At 37.7% G+C, this 12,671-nt stretch overlaps 1 protein-coding gene across 1 annotated transcript in view; it reads left to right on the top strand.

Moving 5' to 3' along the window:
* Positions 1 to 12,671, top strand: part of TPH2 (tryptophan hydroxylase 2) — a 102,521-nt gene that overhangs the window by 56,174 nt on the left and 33,676 nt on the right. The gene's annotated exons all lie outside the window — the stretch shown is intronic.

The raw sequence follows: 12,671 nt of genomic DNA, 5'->3' as shown, positions 1-12,671 counted from the left end.
TGAAGGATAGTGAATTCTTGGCTTATTGACCACCAAAATATTCATATTTTATCCTTCTTGTTCAGGGGTCAACTAGTAAATATTTTAGCTTTGCAGGTCATAAGGTCTCTGTCGCAATTACTTGGCTCAGCCACTGTTGTATGAAAGCAACCACAGACAATACCTAAGTGTGGCTGTATTCCAATAAAACTTTATTTACAAAAGCTGGTGGTGGACCACATTTGGCCTGTGTGCTGTAATTTGCTGACTCCTGTGGAAATGTTAGTAATAGCAGAAGGTATACATTCATGGTAAAGTTGGGGCTATACCTGGTATTATCTCTTTGACTAGTTGATATTGTTGTGTTCAGATATAATTTGCAATAAGAAACTCAACAACAATAAGGAACTGAACAATTGTTCTAAGAACAAAACCAGAAAAATACTTAATAGATGCTATGGTATCAGCAACATTCATCTTAAAACAAGCAATGAGAGGAAAGGTGTAATGTTGGCTGCTGCCTTTAAGATGTTGAAGAGCCAATCTAGCATGCTTATATGCCTTACCTTAGCTCCGTTTCAGAGCCCAGGAAAAGAAAGAGCAGGTTTAGCAAACTCATTTACCTACAGGGACGAGTCCGTTAGCCTAAATGAGAAAAGCCACCAGGGGAAGAAAAATGGGAAATTATATGTATTTGGCACAGATACACATAGATATTAGATATGCAAGAATATTCTTCACTCCCACCAAGAAATATGTTTTCTACTAGATTTCTTAAAATACATAGCCCTTTCAGTATATCTTTTGTTTCCTATTTGTGTATAGGTGTGGGAACTGAGAAATATTTCTCTACTAAAAGAGAAATAGCAGCACAAAAGCCATCTAAATGGCAGTGACCCTTGGTGTCAGTATGGGGATGGGTAGGGGTTCATGGGGACTGTGATGATCTAGGGAGAGCATGCCTCTCGTATAGCAGAAGGCTGGTCCTCAGCTTCCATTGTTGGTTGCCAGTTGGCATGCAGGGCTTTGTGTTTCCAGATCTCTCAAATTTTTGAGAGACACTGACAATCTAGATCTCTAAATGTAATTTAATGATTTGTAAATTTTGGCTCATAACAAACTTCACAATAATTATTAACCTTGAAAAATATATTTGTAAATCTGGACTTGATTTCCAATTTGTAACCTCTGTTATAGGGATTATATCTCATGTGTACTGGCTCCCTATTACTGTATAGCAAATTACCGCAAAACTCAGTGGCTCAAAACAACAAAAATTTATCATCTCATAGTTTCTATGGTTGGGAATTTGAGGGTAGCTTGGCCGAGTGGTTCTGGCTCAGGGACTCTCATGAGATTGCAGTCAAGATGTTGGCTTGGGAATCTGCTTCCATGATGGCTTGATCATGTGGCTATTGGCAGAGGCCTCAGTTCCTTACCATGTGGGGCTCTCCATAAGCTACTTGAGTAGCTTTATGGCTTGAGAGAGAGAGAGAGAGAGAGAGAGAGGTGGCCATAATGCCTTTTGTGAGTTGATCAAGTGCTGTTCAAATTGGCCATATTATATTCATTGGAAGGAACTCACTCCAGTCCGCACTCAAGCGGAGAGAAATTAGGTTTCACCTTTTGGAAAAAGGAGTGTCAAAGTACTGTGGGCATATTTTAAAAGCACCGCCTTATGCGTCCTGTTATTTTGTTCTCAAGCTTTAGCTCTGGCTTTAAACTCCATGTTTTGAAATCTTTTTCAAGCCTTTGAAATATCCCTTGAAATTTTCTGGTTTCAGTCTTCGACTCCCTACAGCTCATACCCTTGATCGGGAGTGGACATATTGCTGACGGGTCTGACTCCGAACATCCACAAACTAAGGTTCAACTCTTCCAGGCTGTGTGGAGCTGACTCTGTGTGCATGTGTCCAAACAGATGAGGAGAAGAAATAACGTAGGAGTTTATGGATGGGAATGTAGGTGGATCCTAGTGAGTGCTCTTTGTCCTTTTTCAACAGTAGTGACAAGAAAGCAGCTTTATTGTCCTTTATTTTGTTCAAATGATGATTAATTAATTCTGTCATTCAAATTGCATTTACAAGAAATATGACATGATCCTCTTCACTTTTTGGAAACTTTAGCCTATATAGATATAACTGAGATTTTTCAGAGACAAGGAAGTTCATGCTGAGTCTCGAAAGATGATAAAAAGTCAGCCAAGTGGAGAAGAGGGAAAGGGGGAATAAAGGACAGTTTCAGTCAGAATAAGAAACCTCTGTAGTTCAGCAGGACTGTGTTCCTTTCTGGAGGCTTTGGGGGAGAGTCTGTTTTGCTGCTTTTTTCAGCTTTTTTTTCACATCCTTGGCTCACGGCTCCCTCTTCCATCTCTAAAGCCAGCAACATTGCGTCACTCTGACATTTCTTCTGTTGTCACTTCTCCCTCTCACTGACTATGTCTGGGAAAGGTCCTTTGCTTCTAAGGGCTTGTGTGATTATATTGGGCCCAACTGGATAATTCATAATAATCTTTTCATGTCAAGATCAATATCCTTCAACAGCTACATAGGTACCTTATTCACTGGTTCTGGGCATTAGGGCATGCACATCTCTGGGGGGCCAGTATTTTTTGTTTCTTCTTTTACACTTGCAAGAAGAAAACTAATACTTGTACCTTGAAACCTATTTTACTAGGGCCAACAGATTTATAGATGAGTAGGTTTTCTTTAGGAACTTATATTCCTTAGCACAATTCTAATACCTTTGGCCTTGGGTTGTCCTAGCTCCAACAGCTAAAAACACTTCCATCTGGTAGAGATCATTCCGTCATTAGTCGTGTTAGTCATCTTTCTCTCTCTCTTTCCTTCTCCTTCTCTTTTTTCATTGTCCTTTCTGTGGTGTGTACCTGCCTTTTTGCAAAAGCCAGTTCAAGTTAACAGTATGTTAACAGATATTCTTTAAGTGGCTAAAGAATCCTCAGTAGGGATAGGAAAAAGACAAAGAGGTAGTACTTGCTTCAAGGAACTCACACAAAAATACAGAAAACCCAGTCAGTAACATTTTTATTCATATGCATGAGCAGATATGTAGGAGATGTGGATTTAAGGTGAATCTTCCCAGTTTTGTGAATGAGTTCTGAGTTCAGTGTTGGAGACTGGGATTCAGAATTGGGGGCAGGAGCAGAAGAGATGGTGATGGTCTTCTCTATGGAGGAAATAATTGGTGATAGGTGAGGAAGGTTTAAGTGTCTCCCAAGGAGGTCAACCCACCTGCAATCCAGCAGTGGCTCTGACGGTTAAAAAAAACAACACCACAAAGACAGTAAACTTGCAAAAGACTTTAATGCAAATGATTTCAAGTCTCTTCTAAATGCAGTGGAGAATTTGGAGGGGGGATGTGTTTCCTCATGGTTTTGCTGATGTACTCATTTTTCTTTTCTTGATGTTGCCTGAGCCCCCAACCTGATTCCCTCTGCCTTTGTCTCTCACAAGCCTCACAGTTTCAATTCTTTCTAATTTTGTAGACTGCACATTTACTCAGAATAGTGTTTTGCAGACAAAAGAAGAATTTGGGAAGATTTTTCTGTGTGATGTGGAGAGTATGGACAAGGATAGACTCACGGTGTGAGGAGGCTAGGGAGAGTTTTCCTGAAATAATGCTAAAATTGCTATTGACTTCTAGAACCACATCCCATCCATCAGTTAAACACAAAGTGAATAGAAAACTGCCGGAAGATAGTTTTGAAAGAAAATGCAGTTAGATTCCAACCAGGCAATTTCAAAGTAAACCCTGGAATAAATAACCTGTTGTATAACATGCATATTAATGACTCTCAAGCCATATACTGAAGCTAGAAGGCAAATTTAATGACTCACTTGCAAAGACTAAGAGATTAAGAGTTTAGGGTTTACTGACAGGGGTTAAAACGTTCTATGGTGGTAGGAAGTGGTGGCCAGATGAGAAGTGAAGGTATTATTAGCTAATTCCTCAAAGTTGTTTGCATTCAGTTTCTTGAAGAAGTACTAGAGGAAAATGAGAGATGAGATATAAGAGAGGACAAATGGAAAACCACGGAAATCACTATTTATGCAGAACAATGAGACAGGCTGTATTATTCTTTTACTCTAGGTGAGATTTATATTATTAATGACTCTTTTTTTTATAGTGCCTGTTTTTCCTTGTTTAGTGAATTTAAGGACTTATGAAAAAGAGAGTCATGCCTAGTGAAAGCAGACACTTAATAACTTTCTGTGATATAGTGTCAACAAATCCACTGAAGGAAGAAAACAACCTCCCCTAGGACTAATTGGCACCACCAAACTTTTTTGTCCAAAGAGGCTTTTGAACTTCTGGGTCTGAGTTTCAGAGGGACCAGGCTATATTGCCTGTGACTGCTGTATCTCCTTGCTATATTTCTGCATGATATTTATTTTGACTTTTTAATAATGCTCAGTTTCAAGAATGAAGCTATCTTCGCTGTTTTATGTAGGCAATGGTTTCTATGCTTTGAGAACCATTTAAATGAAACTCTTTTATATCTGAAGAAATTGATAATGATGCTTGGAAAATGTATTTCAAATGCATTGTTATACTTGTAAATAATTTGCCCTCGGGTGGATAATGAATAAGGCCACTGGTTTTGGCAGCTGTACTCTTTTCACGCTCACCATAGTTGTCCAAGGTCTATGCATGAGAGATATGCAAAAATATTCTCAATAAGGGCTGCTTAAAGTGCACTGTAATTTTGAGACCAGCTATTTCCCACTGTAGTCTGGCTAAAATGAATTTAATAGATTAGTGTGTACATTGGGACTTGTAAACTTTAAATGCTTTCAGTGACAAGGTAGGTAGCAAACATATGTGAAAACAGCCTGCTATAAGAAAGAGTATTAGAGCCTGTAGAGAACTGGAGAATATATATTATGCCCAAAGGCATTCAAATTCAAAAATTCAAACTTAACAAAAGGTTCTCTGGCTGCAAATCATATCTGCAAGCTGAAACAGAACCGCAGGCTCTCAGTGGCCAGCCCTTGTATCTAGTTCAATTTTACATTAGACTGTACCTTCTTTAAGGGACAAGCCCATACGAGATTCATCTTTATTTCACATTGTACATTCTCTAATACTGTTTGCTGGGCAATGGAATATTTTTCCCAAGAAAAGATGGCTATTACAGTGTTTGTTAGAGATAAGTATCTTATTACAGTTGAGAGGTGACTGGTTTTGAATGATAACTTTAAACAGTTACAAACATGACTCTCATACATATGCACTAAGAAGGTGTCAAAGGCTTATTTACTCATTAGTGAAAGAAAAGTAGGATGGCAAATCTAGTTCAAAGAAGAATTTGAGGAACTGAGAATATGTAGTAACTGAAAGAAAGAATACTGGAATTAGATGCAAAATAGTTAATGCTCTACAGGGCAATACAACTGTAACCTTGAGGTTGTCTTTTCTACTAAGCAGAAATCTTTTGTATGTCTAGTAGACAAAAATAATTTGCGATTTATCAGTCTTCACAAGTTAACATTTAACTTTACAGAGTGTGGACCCTAATCAATAATAAATAGGAAGTCAGAGAAAGATTCTCTCTCTTAGATCAGTGCTTTGCAAACTAATGTGTATAAAATAACGTGGGGATCTTGTTAAAATGCAGATTCTGATAGTCTGGAGTGGGGCCTGAGATTTGTCATTTCTGACAAGATGCCAGGTAATGCTCATGCTGCTCGTCCAAGACCCACACTTTGGTAGCAGGACAAGCAGGTGACACTTTAGACAGGTGGGCCTGTTCGACAATGCTCCAGTATGTCTTTCAAAAGGCGCATGGTAATCTTTCAGCTTTATTTCCATATTTGGATACTTTTTCTAAAAACTGGATTAATAGGGTATTACCAGATAAATATTGTTCAATGTGAGATGAGTTCATTTATGACTTACTCATTCCAGGCCTGAAAATAGAGCCATGCCTGTGGTTCTATTTTGTGTATCTGCTCTCACACTCTTCTTCCATCTACTGTTTTTCCATATGACTATTATTCATTTTTATAGGAATTACAAACATTTACTGATCAGGTGAATTTAGGGACCAGACTTAGAAATGTATTGGTTTCCCTTCCCACACGTGTTAGGAAACATAAACGGACATCTTTCAGCAAATGGTGCATCCCATCCTATGACGCAGATGGCTTCAATTCGGTCTATTCATTTCTCACATCATAAAGGCATTTGAAACAGACAAAGCTGTGCATCATCTGTAGGAGAAAGCAATCAGTATGAATAACCACAGATGTTTCCCAAGCAGAATAAATCGGCACTGGCCCAGTTGGAATTTTCCCTCTGCAGATAGTTTTAGGTTGTCCATTCAGTTCTGTCGACCCTGAAATGTGTTCACCTTCACTTTTTGACTGATGAGATTCTGTCACTGGGTCATGTTAATGCTGATGAGGAGAGAGTCTTGGCCAAGGGTGAGGAAGGAAGAAGCAGTCTTTCCAGAATGTGTTCCCAGAGTGTCAGCTTCATGAAAGGGCATGATGAGTTCTTGAGAAGAAGGGATGCATGGAAAAAATTTATTTGAGAAACACTGGGTTAAATAAACAGCTATGTTTTTGAAATATAGGACCTTTCAGAACCTTTAATAAGATAATAATGCAGAGTGATCTCCAAAGGTGATAAAAAGTTATTTTTTTAAACATACCATATGTCCTCCATTCTAAGATGCCATTGATTGTAAAACATACATAGTGGCTTTTTGTTTGTTTGTGTTTGTTTTTTAGGGGGAAAAAGATTCAGCTAGCAAAATTTTTTGACATTGTTTGTAAGATGAAGCTCTATTTTGGAAATGTTAAAATGTGAAAATAGTGAACTTTGGAATTGTTGATCAAAGGGTACAAAGTTTCAGGTAGACAGGAAGAATAGGTTTTGAGATCTATTGCACAGCAGGGTGACTATAGTCAGTAATAACGTATTATACATTTCAAAATAACTAAGAGAGTAAATTTCAAATATCTCACCATAAAAAAAAGATAGGTAAACTAGGTGACAGATATGTATATATTAAACATCATGTTGTGCTGTCACCTCTCTCTCCCTGGGTGACAGAGATGCAAAGGATTACTCAAAGCCCATTTCTTCTGAGCAGTGAGAAGTCCCAAAGGGGTTAACATTCCAGGAGCCCTCATGAGAGAGGCATTCCTCCTTGGAAAAATAACCCTGAACTGGGGTTCTTTCTCAGTATTTATTCTCCCAGCCAGAAAGTTACAGAAAAGGAACATAGGTGGAGTTATGGCTAAGTATAATTTAAAAATAGAAGCTGGTAACATCAGTGAAATAACAAAGTGACATTCCATAATGCAATTTATAAAAAGTTAAGTCGGTCCACCAACAAAAGCTTGTTCTTAGCAAACACTTTCTTTCCCTACAGCAATTTCCTTAGCCTATTTACATAACAATCAAGTAACTTTCTTAACATATCAATCAGTAGGTTAACCTGCACCAAGGACGTCTGTCCTTGAGCCAGCAATGTTGCTGTGTTACAATTCTTTATCTACAACAGAGACTTTAGCCCAGGGAAATTTTCCTGTCTTTTGCAAGCTTAACATTTCTATGTGTAATTTTAAAAAGTTAGGCTAAACCTAAAACTACAGGGCTTTGGAGGCTAGGCCCTGTGAAATACATTTGCTTTATTAATGTTAATGCTGTCTACATTGTACCTCATAAATTTATACAGCTATGATTTGTCAGTCGAAAATAACATTAAAAAAAGATAACTGCTGTGCAAAGGGAGAGTGGTTGTTTATACTCCCAGCCAAGTAAGGAAAAGTGGCCAGTGTTGCAATTATAAGCAGAACCACGGATTTCACTAGTTGAAGGGGGCAGAGGGGAGAGAGTAAGAGAGAGAGAAAGAGAGACAGAGAGAAAGAGAAACAGAGAGACAGAGACAGAGAGAATGATAATGAACTGTGATCATAAATTGGTTCTATATATGACCAGGCAAAGGGTGAGAGACCTGTGGCCCCATGTGAGCTCTGACAACAGTAAAGCTGGAAACCTAAACATTTAGATATTGAAGGCTAAGGGGCATACTTGAAAAGCAATATAAATCTTGGAAATAAACAAAACAGAAAATACATGATCTGGTCACAGCAGTCTCTTTTTATGGGATGCATATTAGCATCCCAAGCTATTAATATTCTAAGGAGCACAGTTCAGGAGATACAAGTCTAGAATGTTTTTTGAAAGGTTGGAATTCATTGTGAGCAAAGACCTGATCATCAGCTAAATTTTTTGCAGAAAAGTAGTGTCAGGAAATCAATAATATGGAGCTCTGTTTCCACTTTCCTTTATCAAAACAAATAATTTATTTGTTTCAAGTAAAAGAGTTTGTATTGAGTGGGGCTTTTGATGACTATGAATCAAATATATTTCAATTTCTAGGTATAACCAGTACTTTCTCATGCTGAGAGTGGTAATGAAATGTACAGTCAATGTTAAACTAATAATCAACTGTAATTCACATTAGAAGTGTAATTGTAAAGGGAACCTTGGTTTATGAATTGCTAATTAGTATTTTCCTGCCTGTGGAGGACATTAGCTTGTCGTTGCCTACCTGGCTGGGGGTGGGGAACCTTCAGATGCTAAAAGATTTATATCCAGCTGTACTTCTTTTTGAACATGGGTGACATTAAAAATGGCCATTTTAGTATCTCTATAGCAAGCTTGAAATAAGCCTCGGGCTTACTTATTTCATGTAGAGTCTTTGAACTAGTTCAGCTGTTTGGATCATTTGACACAAAGCTGACGAAGGGCTGGAAGGAAAGCACTTTTATACATTCTTAATTGAGATGTTTGGGTGGATGATCAGTTTGTGTTATTTCTGAGTAACTTAATTAAAAGTTAATAATATCTATTCTAACTCATTACTTTCACTTTCATGTCTGCTGTGCATATAGAAAAGTAGTATCTTGCAAGGAACACTAATTCTTTAGCCCCATAGAGCTTAACTTCTATCCTTTTTCATTGTTTTCACCACTAACTTCCCTCGGTCTTTTTCAACCTGGGGGCTCCCATATTTCCCTCTGACTGACACTCTTTTGAGACCTTTGATATTGTAGCCAAGGCTGTTTTTCTCTATTTGTTTGGTATATTTCACTTATGATATATATTTTTTCCTATTATGAGGTGTTTGCTATCTTTACATTATGGTAAAAACACCACAGTTATTTGGACTTCTAAAAAATGAGCTGGGGTAGGGGGGGCAGTTAGTGAGAAATTAGTAAAGGGCCCACAGAAGATGAATACATTGCCCACTGTGTTTAGAAACAAATCCATTTGCAATCTGGAATAGTTGTCAACTTTTGCAACTCAAATCTTTCTTGATCATTTATAACAATATCCTAGGGGCCTCAGAGAGTGACCATATAACTGCAGATGAGAAACAAAACAAAACAAAACACACCTATTTTTTAGGCATTTGGAAACTCATGAAAATAGAGCTCCTTTGGTCACTCTTCATTCTCTGTTCATGTGTGGAGTGAGTGCTGAACCTGCCCTACTCTGTACCCACTTCATTGTATCCACCCAGTAGCACCACAGTCAACAGGTCAGATCTCTCAGCCCTCGTCAGAGCTGCATGAAGACGCTATTTGGGAAGTTTGATGGGCAGTGTGTGATGTGGTGGAAAGAATCTGAACTTGAAGTTAGCATGGCTGGGTTTGAGTGCCTGCTCTGTTACTTCCTAACCTTGTGCTGAGGTTAGGCACAAAGAAACACATTATTTCTTTGAGCCTCAAATGTCTTCTTTAAAATGGGGATATTCTGGGGCCGGCCCGTGGCTCACTCGGAAGAGTGTGGTGCTGATAACACCAAGGCCGCGGGTTTAGATCCCATATAAGGATGGCCGGTTAGCTCACTGGGTGAGCGTGGTGCTGACAACACCAAGTCAAGGGTTAAGATCCCCTTGCAGGTCATCTTTAAAAACAAACAAACAAAAAAACCCCCAAAAGCCATAAAAACAGTAAATCAGAAAGCAAGGGAAAAAAGACACCTAAGACAACCAAACAACCAATAAAATGCTAGGAATAAATCAACACCTTTCAATAACAACTCTTAATGTAAAAGGCTTAAATTCCCCAATCAAAAGACACAGACTGGCTGACTGGATTAAAAAGGAGGACCCAACTATATGCTGCCTACAAGAGACCCACCTCACCCATAAAGAGTCACATAGACTAAGAGTGAAAAGATGGAAAAAGATTAACCATGCAAACAGAAAAGAAAAACGAGCTGGAGTAGCTATTCTTATATCTGACAAAATAGACTTTAAACTAAAAACCATAAAAAGAGACAATGAGGGACACTACTTAATGATAAAAGGACTGATCCATCAAGAAGACATAACAATCATAAATATGTACGCACCCAATGTTGGAGCAGCCAGATTTATAAAACAAACTCTATTAGACCTAAAGAAGGAAATAGACACTAATACCATAATAGCAGGGGACCTGAACACTCCACTGTCAATATTAGACAGATCATCTAGGCAAAGAATCAGTAGAGAAACACAAGATCTAAACAAGACTCTAGACCAATTGGAATTGGCAGATATCTACAGAACATTCCATACAACAACCTCAGAATATTCATTCTTCTCATCAGCACATGGATCATTCTCCAGGATAGATCACATATTAGGTCACAAATCAAGTCTCAATAAATTCAAAAAAATTGGAATTATCCCATGTATTTTCTCAGACCACAATGGATTAAAACTAGAAATTAATAACAAACGAAATTCTGGAAACTATACAAACACGTGGTAATTAAACAGCATTCGACTTAATGACATATGGGTCCAAGAAGAAATCAAGCAGGAAATCAAAAATTTATTGAAACTAATGAAAATAATGATGCATCATACCAAAACCTGTGGGATACTGCAAAAGCAGTATTAAGGGGGAAATTTATTGCATGAAATGCTCACCTCAGAAGAATGGAAAGATGGCAAGTGAACAACCTAACACTTCACGTGAAAGAACTAGAAAAACAAGAACAATCCAAACCTAAAGTTAGCAGACAGAAAGAAATCATTAAGATCAGAGCAGAACTTAATGAAATTGAAACCCAAAAAACAATACAAAAGATCAATGAATCAAAAAGTTGGTTTTTTGAAAAGATAAATAAAATTGACAAACCAGTAGCATGGCTAACAGAAAAAAGAAGAGAGAAGATTCAAATAAAAATTAGAAATGAAAAAAGCAATATTACAACTGATTCATCTGAAATACAAGGAATCATTCGAGACTACTATAAACAACTATACGCCAACAAATCTGAAAATCTGGAGGAAATGGATAAATTTCTGGACACACACAAGCTCCCAGAACTGAACCATGAAGACGTAGAAAATTTGAACAGACCAATAACAGTAAAGGAGATTGAAGCTGTTATCAGAAGGCTCCCAACAAAGAAAGGCCCAGGACCAGATGGATTCACAGCAGAATTTTACCAAACATTCAAAGAGGAATTGACACCGATTCTTTACAAACTATTCCAAAAGATTGAAACAGACGCAAATCTCCCAAACTCATTCTATGAAGCAAACATCATCCTGCTACCAAAACCAGGTAAAGATATAACCAAAAAAGAAAACTACAGGCTGATATCCTTGATGAATATAGATGCAAAAATCCTCATTAAAATACTAGCAAACAGAATACAGCACGATCAAGTGGGATTCATTCCAGGGATGCAAGGTTGGTTCAACATACGCAAATCAATAAATGTGATACACCATATTAATGAAGTCAAACACAAGGACCATATGATCATCTCTATAGATGCTGAAAAAGCATTTGATAAAATTCAGCACTCATTCATGACAAAGACCCTCTATAAGTTAGGTATAGATGGAAAGTATCTCAACATAATTAAAGCCGTATATGACAAACCTACTGCCACTATCATCCTGAATGGGGAAAAGCTGAAAGTTTTTCCTTTAAGAACAGGAACTAGACAAGGATGCCCACTCTCACCACTCCTATTCAACATAGTGTTGGAAGTACTAGCCAGAGCAATCAGAGAAGAGAAGGAAATAAAGGGCATCCAGATTGGAAAAGATGAAGTCAAACTGTCCCTGTTTGCAGATGACATGATCCTATATATCGAACAGCCTAAAACCTCTACAAAAAACCTCTTGGAATTGATAAATGATTTCAGCACAGTAGCAGGATACAAAATCAACACACAAAAATCAGTAGCATTTCTTTTCTCCAATAGTGAACATGCAGAACGAGAAATCAAGAAAGCCTGCCCATTTACAATAGCCATCAAAAAAATAAAATACTTAGGAATTAATTTAACCAAGGATGTGAAGAATCTCTATAATGAGAACTACAAACCACTGCTGAGAGAAATTAGAGAGGATACAAGAAGATGGAAAGATATTCCATGCTCTTGGATTGGAAGAATCAACATAGTGAAAATGTCCATACTACCCAAAGTGATATACAAATTCAATGCAATCCCCATCAAAATTCCAAAGACATTTTTCTCAGAAATGGAAAAAACTATCCAGACATTTATATGGAACAATAAAAGACCACGCATAGCCAAAGCAATGCTCAGCAAAAAAAATAAAGCTGGAGGCATAACACTACCTGACTTTAAGCTATACTACAAAGCTATAATAACCAAAACAGTATGGTACTGGC

This window comes from Cynocephalus volans, chromosome 12 (genome assembly GCF_027409185.1).
Source record: "Cynocephalus volans isolate mCynVol1 chromosome 12, mCynVol1.pri, whole genome shotgun sequence".
NCBI classification, from domain to species: domain Eukaryota; kingdom Metazoa; phylum Chordata; class Mammalia; order Dermoptera; family Cynocephalidae; genus Cynocephalus; species Cynocephalus volans.
This window is presented reverse-complemented; position numbering and strand designations above follow the sequence as displayed.